Raw genomic sequence first — 7,497 nt, 5'->3', positions numbered from 1 at the left:
CTTGAAAAGCATAATACCAAAAATTGCATTAGTCACACCTTGACCCTCAGTGTCGGGAAGTCATGCTACAACAAAGGTATCCATCATTGGATCGAATGGATCCACTACAAGTGGCCTTCCAGATATCAAGATTACAAGGCATTTCAATGAAGCACAAACATTGTTGATAGTGTTGCCTCCATCTAAGGGAATTGTCAGATTCAAATTATCTCCAAAAGTTTATGCATATGGTTGTTCACCCACAACCACAATGGCATATGAAAAATCTTTTCCTTTCACATAGTTTATCTCTAATGAAGCTCCCTCCAACTTTGAGGCATCATTTAAACTTGAATCAAAAGATGTTGTAGTTTCAATTGTCTCAATGGATGCACCAATTGTAAAGGCAGTTGTTCTTCATACACCTTTTGCAATTCCTTCTTCAAATAAAAGAGAAAATGCTTTTGCTTCTTGTGTATTTTACAAGTGTGTCCCTAAGAATCCCAAGATGTCAGGTAATAATTTTGAAGACCTAATTTCAAGTCTAAGATCCAATTTCAGATTTAAAAGTGATGCCTACCAGCACAAAATTTTCTCAAAAAGGATGCCTATTGTGGGTTATCTGGATCTACTAGAAGATCCTCAACACGTCTTCGAATGGAAACAACTCGAATAGGATCAAGGTAAACCTATACATATATACAGAAATTGTCAAATTGCAGCTAAGATCTTCAAAAGGTATAGCAATTTAGTAAAATATTAGCTTTCACAACTTATCAAAATAAAACAATTTCTTTGAGTTCAACCCTCGTTAATGAAGGTTCCTTACTTCTTCAAACATAGCTCGAAAACCCAAATGTGTTTTGCCTCCATTAGGCTAGCTTCTTTTGCATATACATCTAACTCATCTTGAATCTGTTGATTTACAATTTCCTCTATTTGCTTCAAAGCATCAACATTAACAAGTTTGCCTATGAGAAATAACACAACCAAAGGAGCAAATGATACTTTGATGGCTCAATAACACCTACAGAAAAAGGGAACATATCAGATGTAGGCCAGTTGTAAAATGAAGCTGAAAGCATAAAAAATATGTATACAAGTAACCTAACCATGTGAGAAATCAAAGCACAACTTGTCTAGAGATACGAAGGATCCCTTTTGATCAATGTGATCGCCAAGTACGGCCTGCAAACAAAAAATAAATTAATTTTAGAACTAGTCATAATATCAATTAGTGTACATCTTGCCCTAAATCAAATCTGGATAGTTAAACACATAACTTCAATGCAAAGTTGAGTACATGTATGATTGGGAGCAATAAGACCCCTCCTTTCATAGTCCACCTATTAAAATCCATATTGATCAAGGTTAAAATATAATGATAATTATCCAAAAATAATCCGTACAAAACTTGTGATTCATGAAACACACAATCATAAGGCATTAAGGCATTAAGGTAACCTTGTTTTAGTAAACAATCATCAAAATCATGAGTATTACCATCCTCAACAATGCATTAAGTAATCAAAGATGGTAGGTGGTCTTTGTGATTACACGAGATACAAAGGAATGAATGGAAAGAAGACAATAGAATGGTAGCCAATGTGCATCACAACCAGATGAGTGGTAAATAGTGTATTTTGCATCAGAACAATGACCCCAAGGTTCATTCCATGAGTAGTTTCAAACCATTCAGAGTCTTTAAAAGCATGAAGGAGCATTTCATCTCACAAAAGGGTCCATTTAGCAGAGAGAGAAAAATACAGTCATGCATAGTCAGCTCAAGTGAGAAAAATACAGTCATGCATAGTCAACTCAAGATAGTAGATATCTCCAACTTTCTATTAAAAGATGAGTTTCTCAGCAAGAATAACTCCATGCAAGCTCTTATTTTCTCCATTTTAATATCAGAACTCATTAAGAGACAGTCTTTTAAAGCATGCAGAGGCTCGGGCCTGTAGGTTGTTTATTTGCATGTGTTTCAAAAGGTTTCTTTTATTCTGATCTAAAAGGAAAATCGTGATAAGTATCAAACCCTAGATAGAAAAATCACAATATTCTTAGAGGCTCATAGAAAGGTAGTCATTATTGATCAAGGGACTATTAGGGTAGTATATAGTCCTTTTGACAAAAGAGAACAACCAATGCTATAGCATTGAATAGGTTGTCAATGCATAAAAAGATCTTCAAGAATAATGATGGGAGCATCTTCTACGCAACTTAGAATGGAGATCAAGATGCAGGACAATCACAAGGTCCATGATCACCAATCACAGAGGTTACAAAGAAAGCCCATATATAATGGATGTCAAATAACTGAGACAACACCATTAAAACATAGTAAATAACTTTATACACTGCTAGATCAGATATATCTAAAAATAAGAACAAATGAATCACTGTCAAATATAGTGATCTTAGAGAGGATTGATATTAAATTTTAAAGAACAAAGGCACACAGTAAGCCTATGTGAAGATCGGAGTTTGGGGTTAAGCACATAAAATATTTTCAAGATTTCAAGCTCAAGAGCCCATACTAATCAAGAAATACAAGCATGATACAAGGACAACCAAAGAGAAATATTATCGCAGTGCTATAAAGAACAATTAGCATAGAAGAGCAGCAACCATGTAGGATATTAGGATTAGTTACAGTCATGAAAGGCATTAACTTCAAGCCTAGACCTAAAGGCCAGATCACAGTACTTAATAGAGATATAATTCTCAAGGGTTTCATAACAGTCATACACAGTCAAAATAGAAGCATCACAAAGATCAAAGTACCTATGCAAAGGGATGTTAAGAGATTTATTGCAGACTAAAACCTTATGACATTGTATGGAGATCATAACCTAATTAAAGACAGACATGGAGTTTTAAGGAAGGCTTCAGATATATAAGAGCAGTCAACAAAATCCATGAAAGATCACCACTTCATAGCAGCTAAAATAACAGAGATACAATGCTTTGACAGTCATAATGTAGAAATAGTACCAAGAATAGTGTATCCATCTATATAACAGTCACAAGGGTAGGCTTACATTGTAACACAAAAGGCAGTGCCAAGAATGTAAAAAACCTTCACTGTTATAAAATAGTAGAGAGAAATACAATGTCTTTTATAGACAAAGAAGGAAAATTTATATAAAAAATAGAGATCATACCCTAAGCCACATTAATGTGTAGGAATAAAGTGTAGTGCAGTCCAAGTGCCCTATGAGAGTAGAAAATACAGTCATCAATAACATCAGTCACCACAGAAGACACAGAGGACAATACCTATGATAGTAGACATCAAAATAAAGATAATTCAGAGTCTTCAAGGTAATGGACAGAGGCAAATGATAGTGGACAAGTTTGCATGGTATATAAATAAGTATAATAAGACTTCAATCCATAATACAAATCAGTCACCTCAAGTGGAGAAGTTATGTAATCTTTAAAAAATCAGACATAGATAACAAAGGGTTTTATCATCATCTCAAAGAACAGTAACAAAATCAAGCTTACAAAGGCATTTGATTCTCAAAGGAGTAGGCTACAGTCATACAAAGGTTTGCAACAAGTAGAATGAGACTCATAATACACGTTACACACACTAACATCAGTAAAACCTTGACAAGAATGATGTCATATTGATCCCAACAAGGGCATGCGTAGTCCTTACCCATAGAAAAAGAAAAAAGGACTGTCAAAAAGCTTTGGTAGTAGTCATAAATACAGTCAAATGAAGAGGCAGTTCCTATCAATTTCTCATGGCCATGAAGGAATGACAAAAATAATAGAGATCATCATAGAGTATAAGGAATCTTAAGAGAAGTCCAACACAGATTGGAATGACAATGAGCAGCTTGGAAGGGTTATTCTAGTAGATTTCCCATGCATTTCAGAATTACCCTCACAAAATTCCTCTAAGGTTTAGAAAGAAAAGACTTGTCACAGCCATTAAAGAAATGATATCAGCATCAACATTGATTTTTTACAGCTCCAATAAATCAATGATAGTCTCAAATATAGAAAATACAGTCATCACAACTTTACAATGTTTGCATGATGAATGTATGGTAGATGTGTTTTCTCTTGATCCCCATTTCAATTCTTTCACTTTTAAAATAATTGTCTTTTGTTACTGTAAACCCAGTTCTGGGAAAGTAAACAATTTATTCATCCTGCTATTATAGGAATTTCTTGAGGATGGAATTCTAGCTAACCCTCAAATGTTGGTTGCTCTTATGCACAAGGTATGTTAAACCCTAAATGTTGCAAATATTTTTTGTGCTTACTCAAGTGATTGTGAACCCTATGGACAACAAAGAATGTAGCTACACTTTTTGACTTTGTGTGCTCCACATCTGAGAATGATACAGGCAATCATTAATGTAGGTGGCCATTTGGTGCATGCATTGACTATCAAACATTTCATACTTCGGCTACCATATCATTCAAAAGATGTAAGATTATTTATGAAATGGATTGAGCCAAGGATACAAATTTGAATGAATCTCTGAATTCATATAATTGTCCATTTGTATTTCAGGTCTATCCCAAAGGGGGAAAGAAGGACAAAGAGGCAATAATGTGAAGTGTTTATGGTTTAGAATGTCCTGAGCCATTGGTGACCTTTGCTTTATCTTGTGGAAGTTGGTCATCTCCTACTGTAAGTATTATAAGATTTTATGTGTTTGTCAGCATGAGAGGGGTAAATATAGGGAATATTTACTTCCATAACAGGTGTTTAGAGCTCTAAAATATGGGTTTTTTGATGAATAGGTATGAATACATACATCAGATGATGTAGAAAAGGAACTAGAAGCTACAAAGGAGTATCTACAAGATGTAGTAGGGGTAACTACCAAGAAAAATATTCTTCTTCCTAAATTATTGGATTGGTACATGAGAGATTTTGCAAAGGATGCAAAATCATTGCTAGATTGGATTTGTCTATAGATCCCCAACTCATTAAGAATTCAAGTGGTGGAGTGTTTACAAAGAGAGAAGGATGAAATGGTTTATCAACTGATAGAAGTAATGCCATATGAATTTGATTTTCGGTATCTTTTTTCCATATAACCTTGTAAAGACATTTTGTTTCAATAACCTTTATATCGATGTTCAATTCAAATGTGTAAAACACTGGTAGTATATAATTGCCAGTGATGAGATTGTAAGAGTGCTTCGGAAACCTTAATTGTACTGCAATAGTCATGAGGTTTTTTTTAGTGTTAGCCAAGTGATACTCATTTATGTAAATTTGCAAGAGTTGCAGAGTCTACATAAATACATGGCAATGTAAGTGCTTTGTGTTATTGACTTGGTGGGAGATTTAAGGTATTCTTTTGATCCCTTCAAGAAAATAGGCAACCTGTTTGTGTAGTTAAGTAATTTTCTATTTCCCTCCCTCTTTGAGCTGGGAACTGTACCAGAAAGTTTGAAGAGTTTATTGCCTTTGCAATCAAGGATTGCGATGATCTATAGGGAAGGCATGGAAGGTGAGGGAAATTGGTTATGTTCATCCAGATATGTAGAATGCTACAACAAGAGTGAATGAAAAGAAATTTTATATTATCAAATTATTTATAGTAACAGTAATAAGATTACCTTGGCTTGCTTTGAAATCTTCAAGAGAGATAATTAAAGGGTTTTGTTAGGGTTACATAATGGGGTTTGCAGATTTTAGATTTCAAGGCTGCCTGCACAAAAATTATGATAAATGAAACCATACCAAGTTCAAGCCTTGACCTCGATCAATACATGAAACACCATTTCATTTCATGAATACATACATTTAGAATAGTTTAAACAAAGAACAACCTGAAGTAATTAAATTTTAGAACCTCTTACAGTATGCAGGCCAAAACCTTGTGTGGAATCTTGAGGATATTTTTAAGTATGCAAGAAAGAATACCCATCCCATTTAAACATCTTATCCATTTAAATGCATGGATTTTTCACAGTCCATGATAAATTATCTTGATGATTTCTGGATTTGACTGTGTGATAATTTTTTTTCTTCAATTATAATAAGTAAACTTTTCGGGCTATACTCTATAATCTATCATTGGGATGAGAAAGATTGAAAAGAGAAATGAAAAAAGACTAAGAAATCGATCACACAATTAAATCCAGAAACCATCAAAACAATCCTATCCATTTATTTAGTTATATTAATTCAAAACTTAAAACTAACCTCCAAGGAGATGAAAAAGTTTCTCTTGGGTGTTACTTTTTTCACAAAGTTGAATGTCAGACACATACACACCCACTTCATTTTTTAACTTTCTTTTCCACTGCTAAATTCAGCTCACTTTCAAAATAGTTATATTTCCTTTTCACAGAAACCCATGTTAGATAATTAATTTAAAAAATTAAATATTAACAATTTGCAGTTTCTCCCAACGATTTTGATTGATTGTGGAAAGAACAGGTAATCATGTTGATATAGTATTTATTTTCTTCGAACGACAGGTTGTTATGGTGATAATGAATTCTATAAACTATAGCACTGTCGATCTTCTAATTATTTGGCTTGTTTTTGATGTCGAACATATTTGAAGGGGAAATGCTTTCTTTCTGTCTTTAAAATGTATCATTCATTAATAGTCTTTTTCATCCCAAAACACTTACCAATGCTACATTTATTAATAATCTAGTTCATTGTGCATGTGTTAACCTATGAATCTTGTAATTTTTTGTGCATAAATAGCTATTGTAAGAGATCGTTCGAGAAGGCACCACAACAATTGGGGTACAACTGTTTGTTCTAATAACTCTATGCTATGTTTGTGTGGAGTATAAAAGTGCAGGTCACCGTCTTTTACTTTCTTGTTTTACACTTGGTTTGGTCTTGTCATAAATTTATTAAAAATCTTATCACATAGAATGCACTGTAACAACTTTTAATGCATAGTAGAGCAGTGGTAAGTAAAGGACTAGTACAGTGCCTTGACAGAGATCACTAAAGATCAAAACACATGCTGAAGATAGGGACAAGCACAGTGAAAGGGCCCAAGAAAGAGCCAAGTCATAGAAGAGAATAGATTGCTTAGAAAATAGAGTCAGTAAAGGTCATGGCTAATAGCAACAATGAGAGCATACACAAACCTAAGCCACAATAAATAAATCAAAGAGTGCAGTCACAATGTTTAATGAAGCCTATTCAAGACAAAAAAGACCCCTCACAATGTCAAAAGAAATAGAGATATCATGCTTGTAGAACCCAATATGTCATTGAGAGGGGGGGTGAATTAGTGATTTCAAATAAACTTGGGTAGTGTGTGTGTGTGTGTGAACGGTAACAATGAGAAATCTAACAATCAATCATACACAAAAGAAACACCGTAGAACACCGGTTATACAAAGAAAACCCAATATGGGAAAAACCTCGGTGAGAAAATTTGTTGGAGTGTACTGCTTTAATCCAGCCTCACAATGAAATAACAATATTACACTGATTTAGGGCACCAACCCAAGGAGCACCAATCCCTACTAATTTAGGGAACCAATCCAAGGAGCACC

The 7,497-nt window shown here is 34.1% G+C and overlaps 1 long non-coding RNA gene across 1 annotated transcript; it reads right to left on the bottom strand.

Annotated features, from left to right (window-relative positions):
• Positions 1-709: 709 nt before the first annotated feature.
• On the bottom strand, positions 710-1,169 carry LOC131061337 (uncharacterized). Its single transcript, XR_009110529.2, has 2 exons — positions 1,092-1,169; positions 710-1,006 (listed from the first exon to the last, which is right to left on the bottom strand). It is a non-coding gene; the product is annotated as an uncharacterized LOC131061337 (long non-coding RNA).
• Positions 1,170-7,497: the final 6,328 nt, after the last annotated feature.

This window comes from Cryptomeria japonica, chromosome 5 (assembly GCF_030272615.1).
Source record: "Cryptomeria japonica chromosome 5, Sugi_1.0, whole genome shotgun sequence".
NCBI lineage: Eukaryota > Viridiplantae > Streptophyta > Pinopsida > Cupressales > Cupressaceae > Cryptomeria > Cryptomeria japonica.
Note: the sequence above shows the minus strand (reverse complement) of the source record. Positions and strands in the feature narration are given on the sequence as shown.